Source organism: Corvus brachyrhynchos, unplaced genomic scaffold (assembly GCF_000691975.1).
Source record: "Corvus brachyrhynchos isolate BGI_N302 unplaced genomic scaffold, ASM69197v1 scaffold239, whole genome shotgun sequence".
In the NCBI taxonomy this organism is placed as follows: Eukaryota; Metazoa; Chordata; class Aves; order Passeriformes; family Corvidae; genus Corvus; species Corvus brachyrhynchos.
The window spans coordinates 8,544,871-8,567,400 of NW_008246057.1; the positions used below are offsets into that span (position 1 = coordinate 8,544,871).

Consider the following 22,530-nt stretch of genomic DNA (forward strand, 5'->3'; position numbering starts at 1 on the left):
AAACTTGTTGTTACCTCTTTAACAGCTTAATTTACAAGTCATTTGTGAGTAATTTTAATGTTTGCTTGGCATCCTGAGTTCCATTTTCCTCTTCTGACTCATGGCATCGATGACCTGTATGAGGAGAAATTGTTTGCATAGCCCATGCTTTCTTTTTCATGCTTGCTTTCTTTCTTCAGTGTTGACATGCACAGGATCTGTTAAAAAACCAAATAACAGGAAAGAAAACTCTTCCTTTCTCTGCGTAACAGCTGCTGGAGACAACAGAAAACAAATACCTGAGATATATCTAGCTCATTTTTCAGGTGACCTCATTATGAAAAACAGGAAAGACCCAGACTCCTGTGTTTGCTTTATAAAATGTTTGCCTTCACTGGCTCTGTTGGGATTTAGGGACTAACTGTATGACAGGAAGCTCAGGGAAGCAGTCTACATTGTCTGATGCTATTGTTTTTCTTTTGAGTTCACTAAGTTCATTTCCACTATACTGTTTTTTTACCAGCATATTTTTGAGTCAGTTTAACTGACTGGAACTGACTTCTTAAAATTATCTGACAGCAGATTTGGTGGTGATTCTATCCTATCTTTTCATTTTTTTTTTTTTTTCCCCTTAAGTCCATTGCCAGTGATCTGAGGTAAAGCTTTGACTGAGGAGCACTTATAAGGAATTTAAGGGTTTTGGCTCAGTTCTGCTGAATAATAGCCAGTTTCAGCAAACAACAGAGCACACATGTCTTTTTAGCAGCATGATCAAAGAACAGTGAGTGTCCCACTAGCAAAGAGAAGCTGAGCTTATCCTCTCATCTGAACTTAAATAAATCAATGAGAGCTTTCTACTTTTTACAATAATTCTCTTTAATTTTTTTTTTTATTTGCCTTTACTTGTAGATTCAGGAATTAATTAAATCTTCAGCATTTGATTCTCCAGTGTTTGAAATCACATTTTCAGGGCAGCAGACTTCTTTGACCCTTAGTACTAACTGCCATGCATTGAAGAGATTCACAAATAAAGCTTAACCTAGAAATAACACTGGAAAAATAAATAAATCCTGTCATGAGCCAGGAGAAAATTCCCTTTCTCTGTTGGGCAGGGACTGATGGAAGCATGAAACATGAGGTAATTTTCAGATAAGATTAAGATAGGTGCCAAATATATTATTCTGCCATTGGAGACACTTTGGGACTGTTTGCTTCAGGCTGTTTTGGCCACACCTAGACCACAGAATACAGAAGCATTTTTGCATTTTAGTCTGACAGCACAGCTTAATGTATTTCCATTTCACATATGGGCAGGACATGGATTTACAAATATAACGAACCTACATAGACCAATAATGTAGGAATTACAGTGTGCTCCACCAAGTACATCTGAGACCCAGCTATGTGGAGGAACAGAAACTGGACATGCCGTAGTGAGCACCAACAGGTAAAACTGCAGATGTCACCTCTATATTTTTATATTATATGACCTAAAACATGCTCCACATTTAAATAGGGTAAGCTTGCTTTGGTCCTCCTCACTGCCACTGTCCTGATTTACTCTTCTTGAACTCTGTCTTCTCCTGGGAGTAAAGAATTGAGGTGAATAAATCCATGTACTACTGTGACAAATATTATTCTTGGGATTTTTCATATATATGTAGCAGTTAAAAACCTCAAAATTTTTATTCCCTCAACTGTGGATAAAACATTTAATTATATAGAGCAACTTGTATTTCCACATTGAATCATTAATTCCTTTTGACTAAAAAGCTAGATGCATGCTCGTGTGCACACACATGTACATGTATCCGAAGTGCAATACGTAGTCATTACTTTTACCTTCCACAGGCTTTGAATTCTTTTACCAGCTCAACCACAATAAATGCAAATGTTAAATATGAAATCTGGGATTTCCACACAGGACAAGTAGAAGTAGCTAAAATTGTGAGCACCAGGTAATCACTAGTAGCCAGATAACACCAGTACCCCCATTTAATGTCCCATCTGAAATGGAACCAGAGAAAACTGTAATACTGAAACAATGTGTAAAGTTACACTAAGGATGGGATTCAGCTCCAAATTAAGACAACACTAATACAAGTTACTATCTGACGCACAATAAAATTAAGCTCCCTGAATTAGACATCAGTGTTTCATAATGTTACCTGGAGTGCCCTAGATGGTCTGAGACCTGTAGCTTTCTGAATCAGAAGGTGGGGTGTTGGCAGGATACTATGGCATATACACAACTGTCATCACATGTCTTTGCATAACTGAGCTGTCTCCAGAGTCTTTACCAAATCATAACTAACATAATGCCAGCTTTACTGTTGGCAGAAACTTCCAAAATCATACAAGGTGGTAACATTTAAATGGCTATGCTGTACTATACACAATTGTAGTGGGAGTAAAATATACTTTTCTTGAAAAATCAAAAAATAAAAAATCAAGTATTGATTATCTAATCATATCTAGCCTAAGCACCAAACTAACAATCTGTATCCAGTTTATTGCTTGATAGTTTAATAATTATTCAAATAATTTTGTCTGTGGAAAATTGCCTGGTTTTCTACATCTATTTTCCTTTTAGGGAAAGGACATTAAACACTGTATTTACCTGTAGCATCAAGACATGAGTACAAGTCTCAGTGGTGAGACTTTTATCAGGTTGGTGAGAGTCTCATGTGAGAAGTATCATATTAGAGTGAAGGCAATAAAAGAGAAACAAATGAGAAAAAAAAGAGTAGAAAATGGGATGTTAATGAAGAAAGAAAAACAGGATTGACCACATAAAAACTTGGAAGAAGATGGGAAAAGGGAGAATGAGAGAATACAGACTAGGAGACAAACATTTGGGGGAAAAAAACAACATATTGAAGGGAAAATGAAGATGATTAAACACAACACATGAACAGAAGGAAAAAGAAAAGAAAAGGATTGCTTTGAGAGTTTCATGGTTATATGATAAACTGGAAAATACTATGGAAATTTTACTTTTATTAACTTTCCTGGGGTTTAGTTTTAGCTAAGCTAAATCCTGCAGTTCTCTGTTCAGGTGGCATTTCATTTGACTTGCCCAGTATGTATGTGGAAAAGAAAGGAAGTGATTGATTCCAGATATGTTGTATTAAGTAGGCTTTGCTGGAAACTAAAACTCAAAATTGTTAAAATAAAACTCCCATATACCAGATCAGCAGTTTTGCCTTCAAAATCTGGCTTAATCAAATCATCAGGTATCTGAAATAAATACATAATAATTTTTTTCTCATTTCCATCTACTCTTGCTAATGCACAACTGCATTTATGTCATGGAAAACATCTGATATGAAGCTCCATTTCCTATGGACCTAAGTGCTCATGAGTAAAAAATGTGTTGTGCTGGAGGCGTTTGCAGCCACTGGGAGCGGGCAGAAGGGGGTTTTTCCCCTCGCATGCCGACACAAAGAAGCCCGGAGGTCAACGCTGAAACCCCTCTGGAAGGCGGCACTCAGTGCCCAGCACACAATGAAAACGGGGCAGAGCTCCTCACCCAAAGGGGCTGCATCCTTCTGTGACTGTTCTGCAGGCACGCAGGTGAAGGCAAAGAAGAAAAGAGAGGGGACTCTCCGTATGTGTTCCACGCAGGTTTATTCCCGTGAAATGACAGGGACAAAGAGGCCAATTGGGGGGAGGGTCCAGGGATCTTATACTGGGCACAGAATAGGTGGGGAAAGGGATCTCAGCCAATGGGATAGAGACAAGCAGGTGGGGTTGACAGGAAGGGAACCAATGGGAACAACACATAGGAGGGACTCAGGGAAGGATCCAATGGGGCGTCGAGGAACAAAGAACTTTCTAGAACTAATACATATTAAAGAAGGGAAATGAATATACATAACTTCATATGAAACAGGGAGGAGAAAATATTAACCAATCAGGGGAAAACATGCAAAAGCTAGAACAAGGGAATCATGGGTTCTCACCATGACTGAAAGTTACGTGCTAGACTTGGGTTGCTGACCACCACAGCCGGTTGTCTGCGTGCGTTCTCCTTAGGAGACAGAGTGGTTGGAGCCACCTGCACCACCAGATTGTGCAAGTCGTTTCAACAAGGCTCTTCGAGCATCTAAGCAGGTCTTCTGCATGTAACTGTCACAATCAAATACAAATTGTTTGAGACCTCTCTACAAGGACTTTTTTCTACAAGGACTTTTTTCTCACCCAACCAAAACCTCTGTGCGGAATGGTGAAGCAGTCAATTTTACAATGAATTGTGTATTCTCCCACTTAAGAAAATACTCTCAACAGCATCTGTGTCAGACACTAAGTAACCTATACTAACTGCAAAGTTTATAACTAAACTGATGATGCAATGGAATTACTGGGTTTTACCAAGTGTCAAAGTGAACGACGATTTCATTTCTAACTCTCCTCTCAACTTGCAATTTCATTTTTCAGAGGTACACAATATTAAAAGAAAAAAATCAGTCATGTAAGCATTACTCATTTACTATTTCTCCATGGAGTAATAGAGTAAAGTAAATTCTGCTGTTTGAGTTTGGCTTCTATAAGTTATATTAACAACCAAAAAGGAGTAGGAGATGCTAGACACATTCCTTGCCAAACATTTAGTTTACAATCTGGAGGCTCAACATGCTTTAACCCAACTGAAAATCCTGCACATATTGCAGGACTTCTATGTCTTCTGTTCTGATTTATTCTACTGCTTCAGAACAAATATTGTTCAAATGAAGAGAAATAATCTGTTGATAATATTATTCATTACTCTCAAATCAGAGTTGAAAGAGAGAAACTGAGAAAGTTCAGGCAGAACATGAACATCCAACTAATCGGCAAATGAACTTGATATTTATTTGGGAAATTTCCCTTTCTTTCTGGAAAATTTGTTTCTTCATAGTATTTTCGAAGTACTGGTAACTCCTATAAGTTTCTTTGAAACACTTTATAATCTGAACACATGTTAACAGGCTTGCTAGAGATGTGTTCTAAAGGAAATTAAAACCTTTAAATTTAATTACAAGGGAAAAAAGTCTAAAAGTCTTTTAAGATATTGAATACCTGTGTATTGTGTATATATCAGCTTATTGAATAGTCCTTTTGCTACTCTAAATTTAATGTCAGTGGGAGAAATATATTTTCTCTCTCTTCTGTGTTTTGATTTGAGCTTCAAATCAAAAAGCAGTGCACTTGCAGGCTATATGGGCATAGTGTCCACCAGCACAAGAAGCTTCTGTGAGCAGTTTCAGTGTCAGCATAGATTCCTTCCTTCTCTCCCGCCAGCACCATATCAGCAAAGCAATGCACGGCAAGAAGGCAGGACCAAGCTGATGAAGAGACAAGTGGTGTGACAGATATAAATGGTGTATTCTCTTGGCAGTGCCACTTGCAAAGAAAGCAGGAATTAATGTGGGTCCAGTAAAACTGAGACAATGGTATAGCACACTGCATAAAGCACAAATGTCCTCATGCAAGCTTGTCATGTGGATTCACCTTTAGCTCTGGATATAAAATTCTTTAGTTAGGAATAATAAAATACATGAAGACTTTTTACTGCCTTCTGTTTATAAGCAGAGAAAGAGAGTTCAAATTATTATTTTTGTTGTTAAACCTTTTTCCACAAGAAAAAGATGGTACATACAATTAATGCAATTTTTAAAGTTCATGTATACAAAGTTCATTCATTTTTCATACAATCTTCAAAGATTTTATAGGTTAATTTAGCAAATCTCAGAATCTTTTATGACAGACAGGTCTTATGTAAATGTTTCTATCAATTTCAGTAATTTCATTCTGGTAAGACTAAGTCAGTTAGAAACAGAAACAAATAATATAACCTGTCAAATATATTAGATGTAGAATTCCTATGAATGTTCTTATTCTACATTCAGGGTGTGAGTGTTATCCAGGAGAACTCATCCATCAGGAATCTTTTAAACTACCTCTTTAGACTATGTCCACAGGCTGACTTTCCCAGGATGGCAAGTAAATATCCACATACACATGTGCTAGTCACATCAAAAGTGCTACTAGACTGAAAGGAGCTCAGCCGCCTTAATCATGGTATTTGGATATATCAGTTGTCAGTACATTTCCAGAGACAAAAGCAGAAAAATTATTTTTTAATGGAAACTGCTGGGTATTAAATATGTTTGGCAAATAATGAATTTGTCTCTATTTTCAAGAGGTCCATTTTGAAAATTCTGACACAACTTCTTGCTTCCTTTATCTGTTTTGGCAGTCACTGAAGAGCAGGTACCTACTACTGGTTTTTAACAGATAGCTGTCAATAATTCAAATGTACAGAAATCCTTAGAAATGCCAAACAAGCAGCTTGCCTTGACTCTCAGGCACGTACCAAGCCCTGAGCAGCTGTTGAGTCCGAGCCTTGGAGACACATCCTTGAGATCATCACTTTGAGCTCAAAATTGAGAAATGTTACTGATATCAGTGATCTATCTCTTCAACAGCTGCCTACTTATACCTATTTTTAACAATGCAATTATCTTTAATAGAAGCAAGTAAGGAAAATGTTGCTTCTTTTCATGATTTTTTGGAGCAAATTTCAAATTTTTCCATCTTGCTTTGTCATTTGAATTAACTGCAGGCTCCTAAAGTACTAATCTCACATTAGGAAGGATCTGCTCTTTGAAAGTCAAACCTATTTAAAGCCTATCAGTACAAACTTTTCTAGACCACGTTTTTGCCAGGAAACTTGGAACCAGACAATCTTCCAGGTGCCCTTCCAACCTGATATTCTATGATTCTATGAAGTGTTCACAATCACTATACAATTTTGTACATCTCAGCCAATTCTACATATTCTTCCAGAGTGGTTTGAAACTCACTTGCATTAAGTGCAAATTCAGGTCACACAAAGAGGGTAGCTGGAATATAATGTCACTGCAAAAGTAGTATTCAAAAAAATAAAAGCAGGTACTGAATCATCCTGGGGTAAACACCAGGGCAAAAATAAAATAGCAAATCTATTCCCAACCTGAACAATCTTCTGGTGTATTTTCTACTCTCCTTGAAGAGTTGCTTATAATTTAAATTGCCTTCTGATGTTGATGCACACAATATACTATAATTACAGTCTCCACATACTAAACATAATATATAGTACATGTAATATAAAATCCTGGATTATGCACAATTACCCAAATAAGAAGAAAACAATGTCAGTCTGTTTTCTAGCACATCTCCTTCCTTAACCAGAGCAGTAAAAGCAGTTTTCAAGTTGCAGCAGTGCTTCACTAAACCAAGGTATCAGTTGTGATGGTGATGCTGCCATCACCTCAGTGATGCATTACTTTCAGAAACTGGACTTGTTCATTCTTCTGTTCAAAATAAATTGTTTGTGAAAATGCAGCTTGGATTTGAAGAATAAGATTCAAAGATGTTGGTGAACAAATTTAAAAGAGTTTAGATATCACAGCATGCGCATGGAACTGGTCTGCTTCCTTCCAACATACAAAATGTATTCTAGGTAAGGGCTTTTGGTGGTGAGATACATGATGTGCACTATTAGAAGTCTTATTGTACAACTTCATTTTAATTAGACTTTGGGTTAATAAAGAGCAGTATCTTTCTCCATTTAACATGTACAGCACAAAAATTATCTTTTCCTTTTGCATTCATGAACCTGGCAACTTGAAAGATTGCAACCAAGTGCTGTTACAGCACAAGGAAGCAGAACAGAGCAGTCAGGATCTCTAGTACCTCTTTTGGTGACAGCTGGCTGAGCACAAGACGACAGTGTGCCCAGGTGGTCAAGAAGGCCATCAGCATCCTAGTTTGGATCAACCATAGTGTGGCCAGCAGGACCAGAGCAGTGTTGTCCCCCTGTACTCAGCAATGGTGAGGTCACACCTCGAATCCTTTGTTCTGTTCTGGTCCCCTGGAACAAATCAAGAGAATGGCAAGTGATAGGACAAGAGGAAATGGCCTCAAGTTGTGCCAGAAAAGTTTTAGATTGGATATTAGGAAAAATTGCTTCACTGAAAGGTCTGTCAAGCTTCAGAATAGGCTGTCCAGAGAAGTGGTTGAGTCACTGTCCCCAGAGGTATTTTATGAGACTTGAAGATGTGATTCTTAGAGATAAGGTTCAGTGGTGGACTTGGCAGCACTAGGTTAATGGTTAGACTCAATGATTTTCTTTTCCAACCTAAACAATTCTAAGTCTATTCTATGATGCTTTTCCACTGTGTTTTAGAAGAGTAAGAGAAATGTTTTATAACATTTTTTTCTTTCTCTCTAGGATGGTTAATCTTTAAAATGCATTGCATTTATACATTTAAATTATGTGTGCTGAAGGACAAAAGACAGTTAATAGGAGGCTTGGAAGAAATAGATCAAAAGGCCTTTATCAGCTGCTTACAATTCTCCACAATGATTCTGACAGTGATTGAAAACATTTCTCCGGTTTTGGGTGCCAGCCCAGTGTACTGCTAATAGTCAGCAGACATTCTGCAGTTTTATATTTTATAAAGTTTGCTCTCAAAAACCCAATCTCCTTCTCCACCATTTTTAACATTTTACCAGTTCTGCAACTGGAGCTGGACCTAGCTGTTCAGTGAAAGATCTTTAATACAATTGTGTTACCATTTGTCCACAGCAGTGACATGAATGCTTGCAGTTCTGATAAATTATATTAGAATCATTCATTCAAAGGATTACAGGCTTAATTGAGAAACAAATACAAGTCAAAATGGACTACTGCTGGATGCCCCAGGAGATAGTTTTTCCGAGTCTTTAACAGACTGATCTTGTGTATACAAATATGGCAAGACAATGAGAATAAAAAACAAAGGGAGGTTGCCATCAAGTTGTGAAACCATCCAGGAAGTGGGGAACTTATGTTCAAAGTTCATGAAAATGCAACAGATGCTGTCTATCAAATGAGCAACTCTGTTTACAATTACAAGAAATGTCTTTAACAAAAGCTGGCATTTGGCTACATTTGCTAGATTTGCCTTTTGTTACAATCCAGATGTTTGTGCGGGTTTGCAAATGTGTTTCTTGAGGTCTGTTCAGTTTTTGGGACATTCTTGGCTGAATTGTGCCTACTCAAGAGGGTTTTTTAATGTTTTCAGATGGAAACCATGAGAAATTTCAATGTGTTTCATAAGATCTGGGCAACAGCAGGCAAAATAAGATAACTTTGTGCTGTTAGTCATTGTGTTTCCAAGGGTCATTTAAACCAGTGCTAGGCTTAGTTTCCTGTAATCTCTGTACATAGCACCAAAGAACTAGTCTAGACATGTTTACTTCAAAAGACATCATCAGATCCAAGTGTCCTGAAGAAGAGCTCTTCGTCTGGCTGAGGCCCAGTGATGAGATGCTGTGTCTATATGAATTCAGGATTTGAGCTCGATCACCTCTGGACAGCTTGAAATACAGGAAGGTAAGATCTGTCAGCATCTGGCCCCAACATAATATTTATTTCTTATGACCATCCTGATTAAGGAGATCTAAAATATTTATTATGTAGCAATGGATAATGCAATTTTACCTGAACCATAGACCTTTGAACTGCCGCTGCTTCCTCTCCAATTGCTTGGTTTAACTGAAACCAGTTTCAGCAGTTTGTTTCATTGGTATGAGCTTATTTTAGCTTTAGATTCTGCAGGGTGATTCAGAGTATGTGTTGGTATGATTTGCTAAAAGGGAGGCTTAATCACAGATGGGATCTGTCAGTGCTGCTATAATACAAGCACATATTATTTGTACACCTAAGGGATTATAATTTTGTTCTTCTTTGGCCCCATGGAAAGGAAAAGAAAATAAATTATACTTGTATTTTGGCTTTTATCAGATCTGGATCCCAAAATAGCAGCATGCATAAATTAAAAGCTACTGAGTCATTTTAACTATGCTTTTTATTGTTAGGCTTTTTCCCATACATGATGTCCAAGAAACAATTAGCTGGTCTGAAAAGTCTGAAGGGGCCTTAAGAAGCAGCCTGATATGCAAGGGGTAGTCAACCTCCCAGAGAGAGGTCAGGGGAGGGGGATGAGGAGCAAGGACAGTGCAAAACCTTCTAAAAAAAAAGTTGAATAACCAAAATCCAGACTCTCACCTGCCACCATGATTTCTCCTGATTCTAAGGTCACAAAATCTCAAGACACAGCTGAATAGTGACAGCCCCTTCTCTAAGTCTGCAGGCTTGACAGCAGGGCAGCCATGTCTCTCAGAGTTAAAGGATGATGGTCAAAGGGGTTTAGCATTTCCATGGGGTCTTTTGGCTGGGGCTTCAAATGGCAGTGAGTGAGCGGGGTGATGTGGATAAGGACTTCTGTGTAGTGAATGGAAATTGAGAAGTGGGTTTTGGATAAAGCAGACCCGCGGAGGAATCCTGTTTACCTTTTTCTCACTGAATCTTTTTATATTAAGTATTGTTGGGAAGCAGAAGAGAACTATTTAAAGCATCATACTCCACAGTTTTCATGTGCAGGAAACAAAAAATCACTATATCAAATCAACTCTAACCAAAGTTTAAAAAAACATGCCAGGTCATGATTTTTCAGGCAGATAATGCCTTAGAAAGTCAGCAGATGTACCTGGGGCATGATAAAAACCTAGCGTGATTCACTTTATAACAGCCTGCCCTAAATTAGTATCCCGCCCTGCTATGAAAATACAGATTTTAATTAAAGCATCCTGCATGTATAACTCTCTCCTCCTTAGTAATAGTGTAGCCTTAGCCTAGTGACTAAACAATCCTCTATTGACAGTTTTATTTTACATCCTCCTCCTCCACCACCTTCTCTGTCTTACTCATGAAGAATGCTTTGGAAATTTCATATGGAAAGCAAAAGTTCTTAGTTGCATTGCAAATTATTTTCATACAATATTCAAATCTACTTTCATCATTACATTTGCATACACATCCATGTGTATGACACTGGAAATTCTGCTTTACTTGTTACCTATAATCTGAAATAAGGGCTGACATATCTTTTGACACAATTTGGCAATTGCTACAAAAATTCTGTATATCTAAGCTTGGACAAGTCACATTATATAATCACAATTTATGTCTTTTGGTTCTCTTGATTTTTACTAAGTCAGAAAGATTTTAGCTACATGGAAAACCAACTCAGTTAAACTTAGATCCTTGAGTCTGTTCCCTGCATTTATAAGTGTTTATCTTCCCTAGTAAGTAATGCCACTTACTTGTAGACTTGGGAGTCCAAGAAGATGTGGAATGTGTTATGCAGGTTTGCTTTGCTTCCTGCCTTTTTTCTCCTACATTATTTGGCACCACAGCAGCTGGACATGGAACTGAGGTTTGTCCAAATGTCTGGGCTAATTTCAAAGTAGGTTCTTTGAACAGATGTTCCCACTGAATTTCACCAAGGGCTGGTTTAGTTGTGCCTAGAACCTGCCATAAGCTCCTAAAAAAAGCACTTTTTTCTGGGGGAACTGCCTTTTATGCTGAGATACAGCTAAAGCTATCAGTTAGAAGTTCAAAGTTCAGACTACTCTTTAGTTAGCCAAATATATATATATCTATGTTTTAATTAGCCAAGTACAAAAAGTAAATTCCCTATATTGCACATTCTCCCATGTCTCTTAATAATCATGTTTTCTTAGTGCAGGAGAAACAATCTCTTTCCTTTTCATGAGAAATTTCGCCATAATTTTCTAGTCCTCAGTTCATAGGCTAATTACTGAGTCAAGATTGTTCTCTTCTTTCCAACGAACTTGCTCAGATGCTGGAATGTTAAGATTAAAATGTGAATGCTGAAATTTAATGACAGTGTATGCAACTGAAGATTCACAAAACCTGTTACAGCTGAACACAAATTGAACTGCCTATCATCCATGTAGTTTTTAAGTAGCTGACATGTGACATGATTTGAATTCCAGTGATGGAGAAGTCATTTTCTTTGTCTTAGCCAAACATAACAGTTACAGGAATCTTATCTGAACAGCAATGTCTGATTTCCTTCCAAAGAACAGAAATATGAAAACCTAGTGCTAGGAATGCAATGTTTAGGTCACATTGCCTGAGGGTATATCTACATCTCTGGTAAAACTACGTGTATGTGTCCTCTGCGACTGAGCTCTGAGCCAGCCTGCTGCAGCAGAGCAGTGCTCAGCCTGAGCTAATCAGCCTCACTAATAGGACACATATCCCAGTTTACACTGAACACTATGCTAATGCCATTCTGCAGTTCTAGACCACCGCACAAAAACTGTGTGTGTGCAGCTGTCTGCACCCAGCCATGAAGTCTCTGCTCTTTCCTCTTTCTCACCATGCCATGCTTGAACAATTAGGTATGATCTGAGAATGTCAGTTTGGGTTTGCAGAAATTAAAATTATAAAAATTAAAACATTTACTGAAGAACTAGTCATTTTGCATGGCCTTGGCTAAAACAATAGCTTTGACTATTTTTGCTTTCCAGGTGCCTAGAAACATTGTTGTTCCTTCCAAGAAACTACAAGAAATGAGTTCTGAGATGTAGATACAAGTTTGAAAGGCATAATTACATCAAGAAAATACATAGAGGTCACAGACTGAAAGCAACTTGACCTGTTTTTTCACAGTAGTAAACTCACAGAAGAATGAAGCATTGAATTTACTGAAATTTTACTGCAATTTTACAGGATTTCTGATATCCACAATTTAAAAGCTTACTTGTTTATATATATGATAGAACAAATCTGTAATGGGAAAAAATCTCACATAATTGATTTTAAAAGGAGCATTTCTTGTCCCAAATTCTCTCAATGGCACCACTAGGAGAAAACTGCTAGAAAATGTTATCTCAGTCAATGCATGTTTTTCCTAGTTAGAAAAAAATCCCTATTTGCTGTTGTTTTTAAATCCTACTGTCTCTTTCCTTGCCAAAACTCACCCCAGTACTTTCCATTTTGCATGGTATTTAGTTCTTTCCATGTCATTTATTCATATCTACAACAAAAATTGTAACATCTGTTTAGGAGTCCCTGAATAAATGAGTCCTTTTTGTGAAATTTTAGTTATTTTGATTGAAAAAAAGTATCTTGAGGTCGGCACTAATATTTTGATAGATTGAATGGTTAATGAGAATGAAGTATATGGTGTAAGAACCAGAACTTAATAGAAAAGTTATTTTGAAAGTATGTTAAAACCATTTTCAGCAGTCAACTTTTTCTTTATTACAATTCACTAACTGTGCTCTACTCTGCAGCTTATATCAGTAGTGCAATGTTACTGGAATTCCTCCATATTTAGCAGTGCTCCAACTAATTGGTATTTATCAGAATCAAATTTGTACTCCATTAAAAGAGAATTTTAAAAAGTCTTACCACTCATTTCAATATTATTACTTATACAGCAAAACTATTTTATTTTCCCTGAGTTTTCTGTGTAGCATGCACATTGCATTCTCTACCACATTTGTTTTTGGAAGAGACAATGCTTTACAAATACAAACTAACAGGACCCATTACATTTGCTTGAGAAGTATTGACTACTCAGGGACATAGATTTTCATTCTTATAAAAGCCAGCCTTACAAAACCAAATGAAAACTGGTGTTCTCATTGTTTCAATACTTACTTAAAAAGAGTGACAGCAAGGATCTTCATCCTCATTAAGCCACTTTTTGTCTTTACACATTTGCATATTCCAAATTTAGATCCTATTATATGCTAACGAGCACTGCTACATCGTGATGTGTGAAATTCAGAACTTGTTGAATTTCACAGGAATGGCCTGGATTTTCTGCATATGTGAAACGTCTCTGAGCCAACAGAATTAATTTTTATAGTATGAGAAACTCTACTTTTAGGCAATGTATGTGGCAACTAGACATGAAATCGTTATGATTTTGTGTCTTTTATCTCTTCATCAAATATATTCCCCCTTTTTTAATGAGGGGTTGCCTTATATTTCATAGTTTGTAAATGACTAGATATATAGCTGGTAACCCTAGAGTGATTATTGAAGCAACATCTATTTATAATTCTCTTCTAGTGTTAAAACAGTGCAACCTACACTGCTTTCCACATTTTTAGACCAGGAAAAAGTGTGAGAGTAGTTTTAGTATGTTCTTTCTAGTGTTCTAGTGTTTTCAAGTCTTTGCTCACACAAGTTGTCCCAATGAACAGAATGGTCAGTGTAGCAATTTAATTAGAATGGAATATCTGTGTTTTCAAGAACTACCAATTAGGAGTTCTCTTGTAGATGGACTCCTTCATGAATCCAAGTGTAAATAATCACTGTTGTAGTGATTATAGTGGGTTTACAGTTATGAGTATCTTGAAAAGATGATGGCAAGCATTACAGCAAAAAACCTAACTACCATCAAAAAAACACAGTAAACCACACCCAAAAAAACCCACACCACAAAAATCAAAAGGTGGTGTATCCTAAGGTGGAACAGTGCAAAGTCCTTGCAGTGCTAGAATTAAAACATTAAGAAACAACTGAATTAAGAAAAATGGTTTGAAGTTCAAAGTTGTGTGTTTCAAAAATCATGCAATACAGAAGTAATATTAAACTATGCTTTTCATAATGTTCTTGTTTATGTAATGTAGCCAGCAGACTACTAGTTAGAAAGATTAAGAAAAAAAAATTGGTAATACCTTGTTAACAAGAGACCTTGTTAATTTGGCATTAAAAAAGAGCAACAGATAATTATTTCTGAATTGATAACAGATGTTTATAACCAAATAATAAAAGGCCACCTATGCCTGAAAAGCTCAAAAGAAGAAATTTAAATTTTTTTGCAAAACACTACCTTAGCCTCATTAAAAACACGTGACTGTCCAAACAGGACATCATCATCAGAGGATGGAAAGTTAATATATTTTTTTGTGTTCAGATTAAAAGCTAAGCATAGTACAGTAGCAGATTGGAACAGGCTGATAGCCAAATTTTTATAGGTATTTTAATTTCTATACTATTTTTTTTTCTAAACTAATTATGCACAGGGAAACTATCTGCTATCCATTACCTTTTGAAGAAAACAAAGCTCCAGTACTGACAGAAGGCAGAGGCAGAGACTATAGGGAAAATATTATAGTCTAGCCTTATTTCAGAAAAAAATATTGAAGGCCATTGATGTTTAAAGATGTAATGGGCTAAAATATACTAACTGCTGGCTAACAGGACAGGCCTTCATAACAAGGTCCATGACCTAGTTTATAAAAGTAAACACTCTGCTTACTTTTTCAGCACAGAAGAAAACCTTTGAATAAAGAAAATGTGAACATATGTCTTCTGTATTGGAAAAAGAATCTCTATGAAGGTAAGATGATCACTTACTCTTCCACTTACAGAATGATCTTGGAGCATGTGAGTGAACTCCTCTTTAGCCTTATAATCAAAACAGTGGGCACAGTTTTTAGCTGACTGTTGAATAGAAAGAACAAGGTAGGTTTTGGCATGAAAGAGGACATGGTTCTCCCCATAGCTTATAGTAAACTACTGACTTCCTTACAAGTATTGTTGTCACGGAAGTTCTCCCATTCTTCCCGTCCCTTCTTCCCTCACCTCCAGATCTGTGTTTATATTCTACACAGTCTTCAAAGATTTGGGAAAATATTCTTATGCATGTCATCCAAAGTGTATGTCAGCTTGTGGATATATGACATATTTAACCATAGATCACCCAAAGAGTGTTAAAAACCACATGAAATGCTTCACAAAATATGAGGAGTTAAAGGAACATGAGATAAGCCGGTCTTTCAAATTTATGACAAAGAAGAAAACAAATTTCTTTAATCCGTTGTACCTTGGTACCACTGAGCAAATCTGAAAAGTAGTTCATTATTAATTTTTCTGTTCAAGAAACAAAAGCTTTCCTAAGACCTATGAAACACGTAGTTCTATCTGGTAAGAGGAAGCACGGCCCACTTGGGCTGACTCTTTGGAGGAGATACAAGGATTCTGTAACATCAGAACATCATGATAACTTTCAAGACATAAAATTTATTTAATCTGATATCTCCAAATGGAAACCTTATCAGAAAATAATATTATATAAATCTCTCTGTATATCTTTTAGTTAATTTGAGAACACATTTTTAGAAACGTAGTTGGCAAATTATAAAGCTATTATAAAATACTCTGTGTTTAGTATATATTTCCAAATTTAAATATTCTGATTTAGGAAAAAGGGAGGGACAGGAAAACTCAAGAGATGGAGGCTTAAGCTACACATTGAAGAAAGTGTCCAAGTTGGAGACATGGAGTAAAAAATGAAAAATGAATTATCTATCTTCCCAAGGGAAAATATACTGATACCTACTTCTATTCATAGCACTCTCATGCACACTTTTTTATTGATTAATTTGTACAGCAGAATGATAGACACCTCTCCCACATACACGCTTTTGTCAGTGACAATGATTGTCTATGAATATCAAATCATATACAGCAGGATGTGATTATGAGTTGCCAGGTTTGATTTCTGGAACACATCACATTTGCATACTCCAAATAATACCTTGAGATATAAATAAAGGGGGAAAAAAGAATCCTTTTTAAAGTATTCATAAGAAATATTTAATAAGTGAAAGACAACTTTCTGTATATTTGTTGTCTCTTTCATTTACTTGGTCTTCATCTCATATTTCAATTCCTTTTGTTCAAAGTGTTAGATGTCTATGCCTACTAGATAATCTTACACAGCCCTGCACAGAGAACAGTAAATGATTGCAGGAAAGCATCTTTTATGGCTGAGCATACCTTGTCTCTTGGCCTCAAAATTCTAGAAAGACCAGCAGTTTCTGTTCCAGCAACAAAGAACCACATATTTGTCAATAATTACTCAGAGTGGTAAAGGCAAATGGAGTGCAAGGTGACAAGAAGAAAGTAGGATGGAGATAGAAAGGGTGTAGTCAGTCTGGGTGTAGACGTATGCTTAAAATTTAATTGCTCTGTTTTAAAGGGCTATCCCCATGCATGGATATTATTCATGCCTAACAGAAAGACATAAAAGGGCTTACTGAACATCAAAATGTGGTTCAGGTTTAGGGCTTGTGCTCCCCCTTTTCAGAGATGAAATATTTCACTTTTTTCTGGAGGACTGCTTTCTATTTTTTGTTGTGCTTTTTCTCTTCTTTTCAGTTCAATATCTGCCATGAGTAGGTGGCTGTCAGTGCATGTGGGAGAGCACTTGGTTACATCAGGAATTCTTGCTTCATGAGTGAGATGAGTGAAAGAAAAACTCCCACCAACACACATTTTTTCAGCCTATTTAAATAGACTTGGCAATACTAAAGAGAAGATAATAATCTGGACACCCACAGACCGAGGGCCTACTCATGCCTTCTACATCTACACAGAGAAAGCAGAAGTCATCCAACTCTGCTGCTGCAACTCTACTGTTTCCTCAAATTTAGAAAGTCAATTTCTTTCTTCCAAGGGCCATGTGACCTCCTAGGTAAAGGCCTCCACTAGGAGTGGTGCCATTTGGGATCAGCTGTGGTCACCCATTAGTATCACAGTAATTTGGCAGAAGCTGACACATGCTTATTGAAGACTGTATGAACAAGGACCACCTTGACTGCCAAGCAATTCTAAAGTCAAGAACTCTGGCAAAGCTGAACGTCTTTTGTGAGCCTCTATATAGAGTTCGTTTGATACCTATGGTCTGAATCCTTGGTCAGTTTTAAAAGAGAGGAATAAAATTGTACCTTTCAGGAAAACAAGAAGTTGAATATGGGAAAGATCCATTCCCCATTCTCATGAAATTTTCCTTAAAAGGAAGTACATGGAACCTGGACGACAACTTGAATGTGAAATGTTGGCATCATGTTTAGTGGCTAGTTACATATTTTTGTGGCTTTTCTGTGACATTTCTGTGTCCGAAACTTGTGTTTTATGATGCCAAAACAGCCACTTCAGAAGAGACTAAATCTTTTAATGTTTTTATGATGTCATTAGGATATGAAAGAATGATGGAAAAACTTCAATGAAGGTCCATAGAGATTGTTTTTAGCTGTTCTTATAATGTATCATAGCATCCCCATCAAATCTGGTGAGATTCTGTTAGGAATTGTTCTGGGGATGGAACCAACTTTTTCTATTGCCTCTTTCATATTCTAGGTAACAGAAGGCAGTTTACAACTAAGTCATTATAGCTGTAGAATGCTGTCAGTTGTATTTTTTATTTTGCTTTGAAAGCAGCAATGCAAGTGCCAAGGACAGAATCTTGACACGATACGTTGTTTAAATGATGGCATATCAAAGGGAACAGAAATATGTGCCAAGCTACAAGTATGTGAATAAGCACCTTGTCCAACACGTTGACAACTGTGTACTACAATGACAAACATCTAATTTTAATTCAGGTAGGAAAGATATCACACTAATTTTAATAATTTCATTTAGCTAAGTTGTGGAATGTATTGCCAGAGAGTTTACAATACCAAAAGTGTAGATGCTTTTAACTGGACAATTGTCACATTCATTGCATAGAAATCTTTGGAGGTTTGTTAGATACAGAGAAACAGTTCATTCAGGAACTTCTGAGCCTCTAACAGGAGTCTCTGGAAGAATATTCAGAACAACTGTAGCTTACAGAACTTCTGTTCTTCTTTTATTCTGTTCTTCTGCTAAGCATCTACTTCTGCTCATTGCTGAAGGCAACTGAGCTGTGTGAACCTTTGGTTTGCCCTAGTACAACTACACATTTTTTTGACATCTAATGTGAAATACTGTAATATTGCCATAGCAATAGTGTTAAGAACATAGTTATCTGCAAACTCTGAAGAAGCTGACTAATTATTTCCTCATCCATTGCTATTACCATGCTGCCTAGGATCAATCAGATGGATAGCATCTACTAACACCTACTTTCTCAGATTCTCTGCAAAGAGAAATAAAGTGAACCCTCTTCCCAAAAAACTTACATAGGGGAAAACAGACACTTAGACCCAAAATCAAAGCAGGTACAAAAATAAAGGCAACAACAGATAGCCCAAAATACAATGGGTTTAGTGCTACAACAGCTTAATTACAAAGATTCTTTTTTAGCCATAAAATAAACAAGAAACATTTTGGATAATATATTAGCTGGCAGATGTTTATGGAGAGCACATTCCCACATGAGACTGAATGTAAGGAAGCATGAAAGTTCTTTCAGAGATGAAATATGACATAAGTGATTGGTCAAATGTGAAAGTCAACATTTCAGTAATTAATCAGTAATTCATAAGAACTAGTATGAGGAGATCTGATCAGTCACACATATTCCATTTCAAAATCAAAGGGAAATCAAACTCTCCTTAGCCTTAACCTAATGATGCTGTATGTATGCTGAACTATATGTATGCTTTCAAATTTTGTCTTTTAATATATCACTTATTGCAAAAATAGTGTACAAAATGAAATGCATTTGTTTTGCAAACTCTGTAAAGCAAACTTTTCGGTAATTATTTTCTTAACTTATACAGGACACAAACAGGATATTTCTGCAGGATACAAAAATTCAAATTAAATTTTTACTTTTTTGAAGTTTTCCTTTCTGCCACATTACATCCATTGTTCATTTTTGCTGGAAAAGAAGAAATGTAGTCCATGAGCATATTCAGGAAACTATCCTGATCTCCTTTTATGACCAGGTGACCCGCCTGGTAGATGCGGGAAAGGCTGTGGACATTGTCTATTTGGACTTCAGCAAGGCCTTTGACACTGTCTCCCATGGCATACTCCTGGAAAAGCTGGCAGCCCATGGCTTGGACAGGAGCACTCTTTGCTGGATCAGGAACTAGCTGGATGGTCGGGCCCAGAGAGTGCTGGTGAATGGTGCTGCATCCAGCTGGCAGCCAATCACCAGTGGTGTCCCTCAGGGATCTGTGATGGGGCCAGTTCTGTTCAATATTTTTATTGGTGACATGGATGAGGGTATTGAGTCTTTCATTAATAAATTTGCAGATGACACTAAGCTGGGAGCTTGTGTTGATCTATTGGAAGGAAGGAGGGCTCTGCAGAGAGACTTGGATCGATTGGATGGATGGGCAGAGTCCAACAGGATGAAGTTTAATAAGTCTAAGTGCTGAGTTCTGCATTTTGGCCACAAAAATCCCCAACAACATTACAAGCTGGGGACAGTGTGGCTGTACAGTGTCCGGGTGGAAAGGGACCTGGGGATGCTGGTTGACAGCCAACTGAATATGAGCCAGCAGTGTGCCTTGGTGGCCAAGAAGGCCAATGACACCCTGGCCTGTATTAGGAGTTGTGTGGCCAGCCGGAGCAGGGAGGTCATTCTTCCCCTGTACTCGGCACTGGTGAGGCCACATCTTGAGTACTGTGTCCAGTTCTGGGCCCCTCAGTTTAGGAAGGACGTTGAGATGCTTGAGTGTGTCCAGAGGAGGACAACAAGGTTGGTGAGGGGCTGTGAGGAACGATTGAGCGAGCTGGGATTGTTTAGCCTGGAGAAAAGGAGGTGACCTTATCGCTCTCTACAACTTCCTGAAAGGAGGTTGTAGACAGGCGGGGGTTGGTCTCTTCCACCAGGCAGCAACTGACAGAACAAGAGGACACTGTCTCAAGCTACGTCAAGGAAGGTATAGGTTGGATATTAGGAAAAAGTTTTTCACGGAAAGAATAATAAAGTACTGGAATGGCCTACCCAGGGAGGTGGGAGAGTCACCATGTCTGGATGTGTTTAAAAAAAGACTGGACATGGCACTTGGTGCCATAGTCTAGTTGAGGTGTTAGGGCATGGGTTGGACTCAATGATCTTGGAGGTCTCTTCCAACCTCGTTATTCTGTGATTCTGTGATCTTTCTCATCCTCTATTTTCATTAAATTAATGAAAAGTCCAATTTCAAAAAAATTTTAACAGAACATACAATAGATCAGAAACTCACCTGCAGTCTCTGTTTCTTTAGGCATATAAAATACTGGTACAAAATCCATGAAAAAATAACTTATAATTGTTAATATAATTCTCAATACACTTGATTGGGTATAAACTGGATTCAGTTTATCTCTTTAAGGAATTATTTTATTATTATTATTATCTTTACTCACACTTTTATTTTAGTGCCAGACTCTTTCATTGTATCTCTCAAACTTTTTTGTTATTTTCTGTGCTTTGCTTTTATTACTTTTATAATAGGCCTTTTAATTTTTCTCTGTTTATTTTGCTGGAAGGTGTTTTGGTAGATTTCACAACAAAATGCCATTTCCCTCATTTCTTTTTCATATACACTAGGTTTTACCTAATGAGCTCTCAGGCCTGCCCATTTTAGCACAGTTAATGAATTTTTATGTAGAGTTCATACAGAATTCACTTACGAAAGAACTATGGTCTCCATGAATTGCATTAGTGCTAATCAACAATTCTGACCTTGCAACACAAGAGATTCATCCATCTAATTGTCCATCAAACACATAAGGTAAGGGGATTCATGGGAAGGGGGACTGTAACTACCTTCCTTGTGACTCTTACCTCAGTCTATGAGTAGCTCCCTTTGAAAGCATTTAATGGACTTCAGATAATCTACTTTTTATAATCTAAAGGTTGGATGTCAAGGCTAAATTCGGGCTTCTTCTCTATAGTAAGCAAAGCGAGATTGCTGTTTCCCACAACAGATTTATCCTCACTGTCTCTGGAAATGTCTAACTCTTTGTGGAATACTTAGACAACTGATTTAGACTAGATACCTAATTTTAATGGCTACAGGTTAAATTAAAACATAGATTACTTTATTAAAATGTGACTTCATTTATTTAAATTAAATTATTTTCCAGATATTTCAATTAGTTAATTGTTCAATAGGTTCTACATAGCTTCAGTTTTTGGAGATATGTGATCACACAATTAGTCACTCATAATATAGCTCTTTCTTTCTCTCACTTTCCAACAGTAACTAATAAAAGGAAATTTTGCAGGCACAAATTTCTAGCAAGGAGAATACACCAATACATCTTCTAAAAGAAGGTTGCTTATTTTAGAGACATTTTCAGGTAGTGTAGTTCTCAGATTAAAAACAGTTCCTTAAAAATGTAAGTTCCTGTGTGGGATTCTCAGAGCCATCGATTAAATCCTATGTATCTGTGAGGACATTTGAAGAAATTAAAATGAACTAAGAAAAGCAAGACTCTTGAGTTCTCTTGGCTTTTATTTATATATTTAAAAAATTATCAGGGTTATTTTCAAAGTTTTACCACACTGTGTTTGATTTTACAAAATAAATTAAGAAGATAATTAGCTGAAATAATATGTACTGTAACTAACAAAATTTGTGTAACTACCTCTATGCTCTACTGTCTGTTTTGGGCTTTAAGAAGTGGAAAGTGTTACCCACTGTCTTTCTGCTTTCTGAATTTTTACAAAATTAATTTTGTTGAGAACCCGCTAAGCAATTGCCTACAAAACAGATAAAATATAACAGTATGACTAGCAGTACTTGCATAATGTGGCACTGAATAGACACATGATATATTGAAAGCTGAGCTTGTATTCACTTTGTGGAGGGCAAAATTTGTATTCACGCCAAACACTTACTTAAAATTATGTTCCAGAGCATTTACTAGGGCACATTCAGCTTAATTGATCCTGTTTTTAACTGCAGCAACTTTGAACAACCTACAAAATA

The 22,530-nt window shown here is 36.9% G+C and overlaps 1 long non-coding RNA gene across 1 annotated transcript; it reads left to right on the forward strand.

The window, feature by feature from the left end:
- Positions 1-9,110: 9,110 nt before the first annotated feature.
- On the forward strand, positions 9,111-20,019 carry LOC108449544. The gene is made up of 3 exons (XR_001865731.1): positions 9,111-9,385; positions 15,152-15,224; positions 17,048-20,019. It is a non-coding gene; the product is annotated as an uncharacterized LOC108449544 (long non-coding RNA).
- Positions 20,020-22,530: the final 2,511 nt, after the last annotated feature.